Below are 15,189 nucleotides of genomic sequence, written 5' to 3' on the forward strand. Positions count from 1 at the left end.
CTGAGATCCAAGGCATAGGAGCCACATCGGGTATTGGCTTAAAGAAGGTGCCGTAGAGCAGGGGTCCCCAACTCCAGTCCTCAGGGACCGCCAACAGGTCATGTTTTCAGGATATCCTATAGTAAGAACACCTGTGGCAATGTCTGAGGCACTGACAATAATTACATCACCTGTGCAACACTGTGGAAATCCTGAAAACATGACCAGTTGGCGGTCCCTGAGGGCCGGAGTTGGGCAACACTGCCGTAGAGCACAGAAATGCATTGCCATTTGTTACTTGTATCGTCCAAGGTCATTCACTGGAATAAAGGATCTGTATGCATCCATGCTGAAGTGTGCTGGATGTGAATACTAATTCTATGACATAGGAGTCGTCACTTTTTTTTTAGGGGGGGGGGGCTTTCTGTTGATCATACCCCCCTTCTTCTGAGTAAGTGTCGCTCTTTTACTTTGATCCCTGAAACACTTCTGGTTTCTGCTTCACAATCCGGAAGCGCAGGATTGTTTTGCTGATGGTTTCTTGCATTTCTCTTCTCTGGGAGAGACTCTCTGGATAGAGAACCCCCCAACTGTCTTTGCAGCTCTCCCTGTTCTCAGAGGATGTGATTTGTGTAGCGGTTAACCATTTGAAGAACCCTGAGGCGCTCTCTGAATTTTGTTTTCTGTTTGGATGACTATATAATGGTCAAAAAAATACTGGTTATTACACTTATCTAAATGTTTAACAACGGCTTTAAAAACAGACATAAAAGCTGTATAAGAACAGAACATTTGTTAGAATCGTTTGAGTTTGAGTATATTCCCTAAAATTTTCAAATACTTGTAAATACCTGGTAAACTTACAGTGTTACCTAGTATTAAAATATGTACTGAATGGCCATGATGGGAACTTCCTTATATGAAAAGTAGATGTAGGACCGCCATATGCCGTGATATTATATATATATATCTGTATATATAATTTTTATTAAATGTGTATATATATATATATATATATATATAATGCCTCATTCATACAAGTGTTGTTCTAGCGCATTAGAATATGAAAAGATCAGGACAGCGCTCCACTGAATAAAATACAATAGAAAATGGAACATGGGATTAGATGGGATTTACCCAGTAACCAGTGGAGTTCCCAGAGGGAAACCCCACTAGCACCTCCACATCCCAGCAAGCGTGTAGAAATAACTGGATGGAACTTCTCAGTCTTTCCCTCTACCCTGAGGAATCAGGAGAGCTGCCCGGTGTTTGTGTCCTCCAAATGTACAAATTGCTAAAGAGGAACAGGAAAAAGTCAACCAGCGCTCCCGAGGATAGACTGCCAAGAGTCTTCTGTGGTGTATTGATTTTTCTTTATTGAAATGCAACGCGTTTCGGCCCATAACAATAGAGCCTTTGTCAAGCAATTAACAAAACTTTTTTTAATAGAAAATTGTAAATGACACATCTGAAAACAACACGCTCACATGTGAAACCGCGTTTGTAATTTATCTGCTGGAATGCCCGTGTGATAAACGATACGTAAGAAGAACAAGTAATACATTAAGGACACAGATATCCAAACATAGGAGTAACATGAAGACAGGTTTCCTTCAACATAGAGTCTCCCGTCATTTTAACATCTATCATAATTACAATTTTTCTGTTTTAAGAGTAACTCCTATAGAATACATTTCCACCAGGTCTATTCAAGAATTACGGACGGAAGAAATATATTGGACTTTTAAATTGAACACTTTGGTGCCGCATGGCCTGAATGAAGTGTTGGAGAAGATATAATTCATTATATATACAGCATTTTTGTTCAAATTTTATTATATCGCATTTTTTAGATTTACTCATTGAGGAATTTTTAGATACATATTTCTTTTTGGATGAATTATTCATGGACTGTTGATCATGTGTTTTTCCATGCACTGAGTGTTCGAAACACATAATAGACATTACATATATCTGAAGATTTTTAAACTTTTATTATATGAAACATTAGTAGATTGTAAACGACATACATTATGGGCTTCGTAGGATTATTTATATATGTATTTATTTACTCCGGTGGTTGAACCTGGGGATGATGTCATCGCGTTCATCTTTGGAACAAACAGTGTAAAGGCCTTCTTTATCATGCCCTGCAGCACATAGTGACGCCCAGGAGTCCTTTTGCGCACACAATATTCCAAAGAGACGACAGGACGTGGTCACGTAATCCTCTTACGCTGGCCACGCCATTACGATCGCCCTTTCAAGATAATATTCATTGACAGCGAGCTTCAGTTTGTGGGTATGTGCTGACGTATCCCAATGCGTCAGCACATAGACACGTGACATTCTGACGCTGATTACATCATTAGCTACGCCCAGCAATGGCGGCGCCCATCGCGAGCATGTTGTTCTCAGATGTGTCATTTTAGCCGCCATCTTTTCACGCTCCTATACTGCTCTAAAACAGCGCTCGTGTGCATAAGGCCTAAATATGCCTTTTTCTTGCGGTTATGCTGCTCGTGAATTTCTATGAATGCAACATCCTAAACATATTTTCAATGGCATTTCTAGTAAGGGCAGCTTTGCCCAAGCGTGATTCATTGCCTACAGCCCGCATGATACAATTGTGCCGCTAACTGAAATAGGCATCAGGACAAACAGAATGCGTGTCGGATAGAGAGAGCCAAAGCAAGAGGTTTTCCATCTCTATCCTTTGATGGTGGCCTTCACGTCCTCTTGAACCCTTTATGCAATTCAATAGTACTCACATAAAAAGCTTTAGCAACAGTGTTCCCACAATAGAGAATTGGAGTTGATTATCTAAAAAAAATCAATAAAAGATGAAAGGCGGTATATTAAAAAGGGAAAACAATAATAAACTATATTTGGTCTTTCTCTGTGAAAACAATAGCACAAAAGAAAGGTTCTGATGAAGTGCAGCATGCTCTGCTATCATGGATGGAAGCGGAGGTTGGCTGGCCGATCTATCTGGATCTGTTTTTTATTGACAAACCAATGGAGTTTCCATTAGCTCTCGATGAATAGTAGAGGAGGCCCAAACTCATACGGGGTCCTTTGATGCAGTTTTTTGTAGCACAAAGAGTGAATATAAAATAAGTGGATAGGTTTAAATCTTTACTTTTCATACTTTCAATTGGTCAAAAAGCAACACACCAAAATAGAAGAAAATAGCACCTGCCCCATCTTTCTCGGCCGTCTATTTTATATGGGAGCTAGTAAAGATAGGTCTTGACCTATCTTTCGCCGTGTTATGCAGAAAGCTCCCATTGACTTCTATGGCAGCTGGAAAAAAAAGGGATGGGGAGGGAGTTACCCTGCGGACGATGCTGGGAAAAGAAGGCATCTCGCCCTAATTAGGCATTTTATTGCCATTGCGAGCACTTCTTCCGGTCATTGCTTGTCATCATTGCAGCACCCGTGGGGAATGGCTTTAAAAACACATATTATGATCGGGACATAATGATCATTAATGTTAATATACTTTCCGTATGGGCGAACGTATATAAGCATACGCTCGTCTGAATAAGCCTTTAATACTACATTTTTGGCACAGTGGAAATTGGCTAACTGGGTGCAACTTCCACAGCAAAGTCAGCTGTTCGCTTGAACCCCGACTCCCAGCAATGAGCTGATCAGCGCTGTGACTCCAATCTGGAAGGCATTGTCTGATGACTCAACCTCCTTAGGGTGCACTTACATGAGTGTGGTATCCAATAGTTTTCAATAGTAAAAAAATCGCATCGCACTCACATGCAAACCGCATGGCGTGTGTGTACGATGCAACTTTTTCAAAGATCCCATTGGAAATAATTGGCGATTCCTTATCACCCCAAAATATTACATGCAGCAATTTTTCAATCTCGCAGCCTCGCTACGAGAGAAAAATTCGCCCATGTGAATAAACACATTGAAATCAATCAAGCTATCGAATGGAACTTGTGTGGAAAACTCATCCATGTGAATAACCCCTCAACTGCAGAAATATATCTTTTTTTTTTTGTTTTCAAGAAAACAGCCTATTTCTCTCCTTCAAGCAGCATGTAGTTTGTCCCTGTTTGAAGAGGGACATTGACAAAGAACCTGTAAGCAGCAAAAATCCATCTAGAGTAATATAGTAAAAAGACAACTTGGAGCAGGAACTTGGATGCAGCTGCAGGTTCTTTCTCTAGGTTTCTGGCTTTCTGAATGGAGGGGGGCTGATTGGCTTATACACTCAACAAGCATTCTTATTTATGTACAGGTGTGTCCTTCCTTACCTTTCCTCTTGGTGAAGTATACGATATCCTGACATGTGGTATAAGATATAGTGAACTTTGAAAAAAGCCATGATTTTGCAGTATTCTGTCCTGATACATATACGATATATTTCTTCACGTGACCACTCAGAGTTTGTGATATGGACTGCGGCCTGTTATGGGTTTTGCTAGGATGTCACGATGTGTATTGAGTTTGCTTAGTTAAAAATTGGATATCCTTAAACGGTTTGTCCAGCTGCAAACTATTGATGGTCAATCATAAGGATAGATTATTAATAGCAGATAGGCTAGAGTCTGTTACCTGGAACCTACGCTGATCATCTGTTCTCCAAGTCAATGCACTCATTTACTGAACTCATTTCTCAAGGAAGCAGATGGCTCTGTTCTTACTGTAGTGGCCTGGATTGGTATTGCAGGCAACAATCACATTGGAGTGAATGACCTGTCATACAAAGTCTGGCCACTGTAGTAAGAACAGAGCTGTCTGCTTCCTGCTGACATCAACTAGGTGCAGAAGCGAAGCAGCCCAGAGAACTGCTGAAGACAGAAGGTCTTGTGATTTTTTTATTTTTTATATGTATACTTTAACAATAATTTATACAAAATTGGAAATAGCTATGGAAAAGTGAATTTGGGATACGACAAAGGAGCATTTCCATTAGAGGTTTGCACTTTTCTTTGTGACATGTACAAAGTTAAATCAGACAGATAAAACATTCCTTATGTACTTTTAATGGCAAGTAAATCTTATTAGCAGGGCTGTGTTAATACCCTAGCTGGCCCTGTGCAAGGTATTAAAACGAGTCCTCCACCCACTATCACCCCTCTATCCTCAAAGTTTTTTAAACTAAAAAAAGTAAATAAAAAAGATATACTCATCTAATCCTACAGGCTGCACTCCCCCATCCTGCTTCCTCACGGTCTCCCATCACTTCTAGGGTGCAGCGGTCAAATCAATGTTACTGAGACTGTGGACTGGCTTCAACGCTCATGTGCTTAGACAAGCATGCGACTGCTGGACCCAGATATAATGTGACAGACTGTAGGACCAGAGCCGCCAGGTACTCAAGAGGTGAGTTTTTGTTACTTTATTATTTTGGGAACTTCGCAACTGTAGCTTTTCAACTGTATCCATGTCTAAGTATGCAGATACAGTTGAAGTTGCTGCCGCTGCTAGGGGGGTTGGTGCAGATGCCCTATGGTAAAAGCGGCCCTGGTGTTTAGTTATATAATCGAAACATACCATATGTATAGTCATGTATGGTCAGTACAATTGGTCTATACTATATATATGATCTTGCTATATCCATTGTTGTTCCTTCAGTACCATCAGGATAGTAAAAATAGGTATGGAATCTGTTAATAAAGTTTCACTCAATACTGTTAATACTATATTTTAAGTCATTGCAGATTACAAAACGTAAGCCAGCAAGTGATAGCGTTATGATTGTTTCAGCATTTACAAATCTTAAAAGCTATTTAGTACCCTGTTGGTATGGTAGCTATTAAATTAGTTCAGGCAGCAGGTGGGCACTGAAACAAATGGAACTCAACAGCTGATCAGAGTATAATGTTGATCTTGTAATAGAACATAAGAAATTTGACCTAGCATGAGTCAGTTTTGGCATCGACCAATATATTACAATATAGGGAAAAAAGTATCAATTTCTATAATCAACCGAACGTTATTTCTTGTAACACTATTTGTTCGGTAATGTCCCACTTTTGAACTACATATAATTTATTGCTTAACTCTTTTTTTTGGAGGAGGAGGGAAAGGGGGAAAAAGTGATAATTCTGCCACTGAAGTTTTTAAATATTTCTTAACATTGTTCATCATTAAATTTAAATGACTTTGTCGACATGACTATTGCAAGACTACCTGTGCAAGCTGACTGAGCTGCAGGTATCGCCTCATGCTACTAGTAGTGACAAGAGCACTAGCAAAATGCAAAACTAGAGACGAATCCGCCAGGATGGTTAATGTCAGGACTCTAACCTGGGACCTCCTTTGCTCCGAGCAGTGTCTCTCCCCACTGAGCTATCCAGCTTGCTGGACAAGCTTCCCTGCTAAACCTAGCCTTGTTCCATGCTCCTGTTAATCCAGTTCCTGTCTCCCTGTTCTGGCCCCACAACTGCTTCTAATTAGGCTCCAATTAGGCCACTGCACAAGTGCATGATTATTGTGCTTTACAGCCATGATTTAGTTCCTCTTCTCCTTCTCCACTACAAGTGACCTGAGACTTCCTGATAACGACTTCTGGCTTTCCTCCCAACAACGCTACCTCCCTCCTCCATCTATACCGCAACCTGAGACTTCCTGATAACAACTACTGGCTATCTTGACGACACTCTGGTGACCTGAACAGTTACTGCACCCATGGCCCCATTCTAGTGCCGGAAGACACTACAGTTAAGTAGAGACACAGGGGTGGACACAGATGGACAGAGCGTTCCGAGGGCTCCTGTGCAAATAATGTGCCTGGGCTCTCTAATTTGTTTCCTGATAATATTGCACATCTAACTAGAGAAAGCTGAGCCCCGTAGCAAAATTCTGAATGGCGCTTTCCTCCCTAGCATGCACCTTTACTATATCAACATAAATGTTCAGGTAAGGACATACTTTCCTGCAGAAGAAAACTGGGCCAATACATATGACCTTACCCTTACAGGCTCAGGAATAGTGTTACAGCCAATCACAGATAGGTTACCCTAGATCAGGTTCCAAATAATATTGCATACCATATATTCAAGTATATAAGGTACAAATACTATCAGCATTCATATTATCTTCACTATACCAAGACCAACATTACCATTAATAACACTATATAAGGGCCAAATAACACCACTATACCACACTGTGGCTGAATAAAATAACCATACTGTAACTAAAATAAAATACTGTACAAAGACCAATATTACCCTGATATACAATGACCACATAGTGGTAGATATAATTTCTACACCGTGCTCTGGAGACTGTATAAGTGATTACAGTATAGTTACATCCAGGGATCACGTGATATTTTCTCTAACTTGAGTATTTCATTTTCCTTTTCTTTTCCACCCATCCTAGATCACCATGATGACTGATCCTGGTCATAACTTGTCTCTGAAAAATTTGACAGACTGACATCTGTCTTCTCGATTTTCCTGCAACCTACCTTTGTTTTTAACACCCCTACACGATCTCCTCATCTGAAGTCCACGCGCACTGGTTCCATGCTGGTTCTGGCTAGTGTGCTGTGGGCCAGTTCCTGACCTCAGTGTTGGTGAAGACAGGGATTGCCAAGAGCGATCATGTGTGCTAGTCATGTGATCACGCTAACAGAAAGTCGGCAGTGCCCAGAGTAGTGCAGATGCAGTAGCAAGGAGGTAAGTAGAGGTGTTTTTTATTTTATTAAACTGCTTTGATGCACTTTTATAAAGAGAATTAAACCCAGGGGGCCAGACTGCCATACCAGACCTGGTAGCCAGAGCCCATCTGGATTCCTGTGCAACTGAACTGGCTGTACAGGTGGCATGTCTGCCCCTGGTCTGTGGACATCACCTGCAAAACCATGCAATTTTGGAGGTTGTCTCATTATTGCTTATCCTGTGCATGTATTATCAATGTCATTTGCACTAAACTGGGTGAAATTGATTCCTAATCGCTTATGTCTCCTAACTAGACTGATTGTTTTTCCTGCAGTATAAGTGACTTGGGGTTATATTGTGATGCTCAAAGTGACTGTCACCATCTTTTTGCACCCCTATCTGAGTGTAAGGTAGTAACAGGCATGCTAATTGCAGTGACATATCTGCTGTGTGAATCTGTGCAGTAGTTTTGGAGAAACTTGCATTTTATCAGTGACAGCACATGCATAGAGAACTACTTGAAGTAGTCCTGGATATTCATGAGCTGCAGGCTAGCTACACCCACCCCATTCTCCATTCACTGACTGACAGCTGTCTGCTATAACTGTGCATAGAGTAAGAGCTGCCTGTCATTGGCTGGAGGGTGGGGTGGGTGTGGCTAGCTGCAGCTCATGAATATGCAGGACTAGTTCTGTGTCTGGCTGCTGCTATTGAAATACAATTTTCTCCAAAACTACTGCACAGATACATACAGCAGCCATATCACTGCAATCAGTGTGGCAGGCACTACCATATGCTGCTCTCAGTGACAGCTGAAAAAGGAAGGTGACAGATTCCATTTAAGTGTTCTCCTAATTTTTGGCGATTTGTCTCTTTTTCTATTTATTTATGCATTGTAGTAGGTCTTAAATTTTAGCTATGATGAAAAGCAGCCAATGTTCGAATAGAATAATAATCGTGTTTTTATGTTCCTCTTTAAATAAAGCTCTATTTGTACTTAGAACCTGTGCAGTGCCAGCTATGTGTTTTTGTCCACATGTTTAACCCCTTAGTGACGAAGCCTTTTTTCGCCTTAGCGACGGAGCCAAATTTTGGAAATCTGACATGCGTCTTTCAACGTAGCATAACTCCGTAAAGGCTTTACATATCCAAGTGATTCTGACATTGTTTTTTCGCCACATGTTGTACTTCATTTTGGTTGTAAAAAGAGACCGATATAGTTTGTGCATATTTATTAAAAGCGCCAAAATTGGGAAAATTTTGAAAAAATTGTCATTTTTTCACATTTTCAACTGTAATATCTCAAATATGTCCAAACATACTGTACAATTTTTTGATAAGATATATATTTCCATCTGTTTACTTTATTCTGAATGCACATTTGAAAAACTTGTTTTTTTTAACCATTTAGATGACATACAAATTTAACATTACTTTTCAGCATTTTGAGGAACACTTTGTTTTCCTGCACCAAGCCAAGTTTGCAGAGGCTCATGAGTGTCAGAATAATAGATACCCCCCCCAAATGACCCCATTTTAAAAACTACACCCCTTAATGTATCCACTGAGGGGTGTCATGAGTATTTTGACCCCACCGTTTTTTTTCAGGAATTATTTAAATTTAGAGGAGAAAAAATAAAATTTCATATTTATGCAAATATGTCTTTTTAAAGATATATTTTTTTCCTATAGTGCCCATGAAAATGGGGATTTACACCCCAAAATGGATACCCCCGTTTCTCCCGTGTTCAGAAACATACCCATTATGGCCCTAATCTTATGTCTGGATGCACAACGGGGCCTAAAATGAAAGGAGTAGTCGGTGTCTTTCAGAACTGAAATTTTGCTTGAACACGTTTTAGGCCCCATAGCACTTTTGTAGAGCTCTTGAGCAGCCAAAACCATAGAGAACCCCCACAAATGACCCCATTTTGAAAACTAGACCCCTTAACGAATTTATCTAGGGGTGTACTACCTACTTTGACCCAACAGTTTTTGAATGAATTCTAGCAAAGCAAAAGGAAAACATTTTTTTATCAATTCTGTCATTTTAAAAACAGCTTTTTTTTTACAGCACACACATGAATGAAGCCTTGCACCCCAAAATGGATACCCCCGTTTCTCCCGTGTTCAGAGACATATCCATTGTGGCCCTAATCTTATGTCTGGATGCACAACGGGGCCCAAAATGAAAGGAGTGGTCGGTGGTTTCCAGGACATAAATTTTCCTTGAAGGCATTTTAGGCCCCATAGCACTTTTGTAGAGCTCTTGAGCGGCCAAAACCAAAGAGAATCCCCACAAGTGACCCCATTTTGAAAACTAGACCCCTTAACGAATTTATCTAGGGGTGTACTGCCCATTTTGACCCCACAGTTTTTGAATGAATTCAAGCAAAGCAAAGGGAAAAAAATGTGATTTTCGTTTTTTTGGCAATTCAATCATTTTAAAAACTGCTTTTTTTGTACAGCACACACATGAATGAAGACTTGCACCCCAAAATGGATACCCCGGTTTCTCCCGTGTTCAGAGACATACCAATTGTGGCCCTAATCTTTTGTCTGGATGCACAATGGGGCCCAAAATGAAAGGAGTAATCAGTGGCTTTCAGAACTGAAATTTAGCATGAAGGTGATTTAGGCCCCATTGCCCACTTGTAGAGCCCCTGAGCGGCCAAAACGACAGAGAACCCCAACAAATGATCCCATTTTGAAAACTAGACGCCTTAACGAATTTATCTAGGGGTGTACTGTGTATTTTTACCCTACAATTTTTGAATAAATCTAAGCAAAGCAGTAGGAAAAAAATTACAATTTTTTTGGCAGTTGTATCAATTTAAAAACAGTTTTTTTTTGTACAGCACACATAGGAATGAAAACTTTCACCCCAAAATGGATCCCCCTGTTTGTCCCGTATTCAGAACAATACCCCTTGTGGCCCTAATCTACTTAAAGGACACATGGCTAGGCCTATAGAGGAAGGAGCACCCGTTGGATTTCAGAGTACAACGGAATAAATTCCAGGCCCCATTGCCCACTTATAGAGCCATTGAGCGTCTTAAACTATAAAGAACCCCCTGAAATGACCCCATTTTAAAAACTAGACCCCTTAACGAATTCATCTAGGGGTGTACTGCGTATTTTAACTCCACAGTATTTGAATGAATCTAAGCAAAGCAGAAGGAAAAAATTACAATTTTCATTTTTTTGTCAATTTTGTCAATTTAAAAACAGTTTTTTTTGTACAGTGTACATAGGAATGAAGACGTTCACCCCAAAATGGATTCCTCCGTTTGTCCCGTTTTCAAAAACATTCCCGTTGTGGCCCTAATCTACTTATAGGACACATGGTTAGGCCTATAGTGGAGGGAACACCCGTTGGATTTCTGGGCACAACTGAATAAATTCCAGGACCCATTGCCCACTTGTACAGAATAAAAATTGACTCCCTAAAAATATCCCCCCCTCTGCGCCCTTTTCAGCGTTCCCCAAATCTTAGATAAAAGTAATAATGTGAACTATGTAGTATTTCCGAAGACAACTACGGAGGCTCGTTGGGATGGGTACATGGGGCAATAAAACCGGGTATCCCCCCTCCTCTCATGCTTTTTGGGGGTATTTCGTGACCTTAGTGGCGGGTATGGGGTGTAAAAAGTGGCGCTCTGTGAGTCTCCGTAATCTTGCGGAGGTTCGGCGGTCTCACACAGAAGACGCTCAACAAGCTGCTCCTGGAACTGCAGAAAGGCGAACGTTCCTGGGGCTTCTTGTAAATTGCGTATTACAGGTAGCGGTCTGATTAACGCCGGGCTCACGCAGCCGTGGGTGGAATCTGTTTGCGGAGGCCCGCAGCGGATCCCATCTGTGAGCCTGGCTGTGACCCTGCATACGGCCATGTAATGTACTGCGCATAACTGCCTACTCACACAGGCGGTCATGTGCAGTATATTTTTTGTTGTTGTTTGTATATACCCGCACCGTCGCTTAGCGATGACGTGGGTACCCGCAGCCCGTATACAATGTAGTTGCGTATGGGCAGCAGGTATATCCGTGACCACAGAGCACAATGGGCTCTATGTTGCAGATATCCGCGGTAAAATAGAACATGCTGCGTTCTCTTTTCTGCGAGTGGATTATACAATTCCGACCCACTAATGTGAGCGGAATTGTGTAATCCAATGCGATTGATCTGCGTAATATCGCGGATCAGACGCATGCGGAATCCGTAATTCCTGTGAGACCGACCTAAGGTAGATCGCTACCTTTTATCACGTGACCGGGGACCGCTCAACGAGGCCACCCGCCACTGCTCCAGGCTCTCGGCGACCGCTGGTCGCTGGGAGCAAGGAGATTTTAAATTTCCTGGGCTCCCCGACTCCTGCGCATGTGTCCGGTATTTTGCCGGCGGTCGCAAGCGCAGAATCCGGGAAAGTTCACGGATGAGGATCGCGTCGGGGTGCAAATACAGAGGCCTCCGGTAAAAAGTTTCATCTCCCCTCACCGATCGCATCGCTGAGAGGAGATGAAGCTTCACCTTTTTTTTACTTTTACGTGATCGCCATTTTCCATTGGATAACTACGAACACGTGATCTCCAGGCTCTCGTGAACTCCAGGAACCTCCGTGAAATCTCCAGGCTCTCGGCTAAATTTTGTAGCCAGGAGCAGGGAGATTTTAAATTACGCTGGCAATCCACAGCTTTGGACTGGCGACGGGCGCGTGCGCAGAAGCTGGGGTAAGGTCCGCGGATAAATCCGCGGGCCTTAGGTACGTCATTTCATCCTCCCTCATGGATATGATCCGTGGGGGGGTGATGAGACGTAAGATTTTTTAACTTTTTTAAACTTTTTTTTTTTTACTTTTTACACTTTTTTTTAACTTTACATGATCACTGTTATCCATTGGATGACAGTGATCATGTCCCCAGTGACATCCCTCTGCTCCTGGCTACACATGGCAGCCTGGAGCAGAGGAATTTTAAATTTCCCGGGGCTCGAGCCCCTCTGTGCACGCGCCCGATGAGGACCGGGAGTGAGTATTTTCACCTCCCCTCATGGATCCGATCCATGAGGGGAGGTGAAACAGACACTTTTTAAAAACTTTTTTTTAGCTTTTTCGTGATCACCGCTATCCAATGGATAGCGGGGATCACGGGCCCGGGGACCAGTCACCGCAGTCCCTGGTAACACCTCCTGGCTCCCGGCTACCTTCAGGAGCTGGGAGCCAGGAGATTTTAAATTTGCCGGGGGCTCCCGGGCTTCTGCGCATGCACCTGACGTCATCGTCTGGCGCGCATGCGCATAAGGTCGGCGGCGGGTCCAGGAGGACCCGTTCTTCTGGGGACACCGCGGACAAGCCGGGTGAGTATTTTCAGCTGCCCTGATGGATCAGATCCATCAGGGCAGCTGAATTACTACTTTTTTACACTGTTTTATTTACTTTTTTGCGATCGGCGCTATCCATTGGATAGCGCCGATCGCAATGCCGGGGTGGACTGCCCGCATCCTGGGATGACAGCTCCATGCTGTCGGCTACCTGCGGTCACTGACAGCATGGAGCTGTCACGTGCTCAGGTAAGTGGGCATTAATCCAAAGAGGATGCATAAAACTACGTCCTCGAGGATTAAAGCCCACTTTCTGAGGACGTAGTTTCCCGATGGGGCAGTCGTTAAGGGGTTAATGTTTCTGACATCTCTGGGCACAAACACAGCCAACCATGCATAATTGAGGTGAAGGCGTTCAGTAGCAAGTCTGTGCATGTCCCCCATGTGTTGGCTTTCTATTGAACCTGGCTCAAACCGTACACCTGTCACCGCGTTATGGAGCTACTAGTGGCCTATATATTCTCAGATAAATCACATGAACCCGACAATAATAATATTTTGAAATATCTTATGAATTGGAAGACAGGATCGCTGTCTTCCAATAGGTGGCGCTGCAGAGGTATTGTTCCATCTCCCTTATTTGCATATTACCCAGAGGAGCATGAATGACCTTATAAGTTTCCTCACTCACCTTCTAGGTGCTCTCCCTAAGAAGAAAAGATAGCGTTCCTAAAATTAGATAAAATGTATATAATATACAGTAACTGCTCTATGAAACTGATGTCTCTAATTATGAAAAAAAGGGGGTATCTTGTTTATTATTTGGGAACAGTTTAAAATAAACACTTTAAAATTTTATGTTACCTCCCAAGATTTCTTATGTTTAGACAATGAACTTAAAGACCACATTGTTAAACTGGAAAACTATATTGCCGAGCTTAGAAGTTTTAAGTTCTTATGAGATGCCAGTGATTACAAAAACAATGCAGGATGACTGGACGAAAAGAGAAAGCATCTCCCTACATCAATATTGAAATGCAAGTGCTGGGCTGATAACAAGTAAGTATTGTTCACAGTTCTATTTGGATACTGGTACTGCAGATGTCTGCTTAGATGAACCGTTGGGTTCCTCAGAGACTTCATCATTGCTCTCCAACTCCGATGATGTTTTCAGATCAGCTATCCAACCCTAGAAGTAATCATAATAAACCTCCAAAAAATGAGCAAGAGGCATCGGTCAGAAACACAAAAGGAAAATCCAAAACATATCCATGGAGATACCACAAAATATATGAGTGTGCTCAATCTCTGCCATATTTCTGTAATGTCAAAAGAACTTAATTTTCTCCATCCGGACATTTTGATTTATTTGCAACATTAATGGCTCTCAATGGCTGGAAGAAAGTTTAGTATAATTTCCATTTTAGTCATTTAAATCCTAGCTGTTTCTAACCTTAGGAGTCCATTGGTGGTCCTATGCAGTCATCGGCAGGCTTCCATGTATCAGTGTGCAAACGAAGATATTGTAGCTCTCAAGTACTAAGGAGGACCACCCATTGCACTCCTAAATTATGAAAGAACAGAGATTTCATTGAATAAAATATAAATTCTACTGACTTTTTCACCATAAAACTATATAGCAATCTGCTCAGCAGCTCCTATTCAATAACATTATGCCCACAGATAGGAAGGCATGTCAGGTTCCATTCCAGGATACCTTTGGGACAGTAAACAGGTTTTACAAATGTCACAGATGCAGCAGTGGGAACCAAATTTTTGTTGGGTGAACCGTGACATAATATCTTTATATCCCAATATACTAGTATCACAGTATTTAGCAATTAGTGCGATATCCCACTAGTTGAACAGGTATTGTGGATATACTGCAGCAAAAGTTATATTTACTGAATACCTTTTGTGGCATAATTATTTTTTCTTCAGCGGTGCTTTATTTTTCCATAGCTGCAAAATTTTCACCTTCACTCATATGTATTTTCATGGCATGGTGATAGGAAGAATTTATACAGAGGTCAAGTCTTACATAGACATTCTCTTCCCCATATGGGTGGGGTATCATTTATTTGACAATCATCTTTTCATTGACTATATTAACAATAACACACATAATACACTGTACATACAAAATTCACTTCCCACCGTGATCGAATTACTGCAAATGTCTTAGGTCTTACACTTAAACTGTAGATGGCAGAATCAATACCACTACATTCCTCAATTCCATTGCGAATACCA

Source organism: Eleutherodactylus coqui, chromosome 5 (assembly GCF_035609145.1).
Source record: "Eleutherodactylus coqui strain aEleCoq1 chromosome 5, aEleCoq1.hap1, whole genome shotgun sequence".
NCBI lineage: Eukaryota > Metazoa > Chordata > Amphibia > Anura > Eleutherodactylidae > Eleutherodactylus > Eleutherodactylus coqui.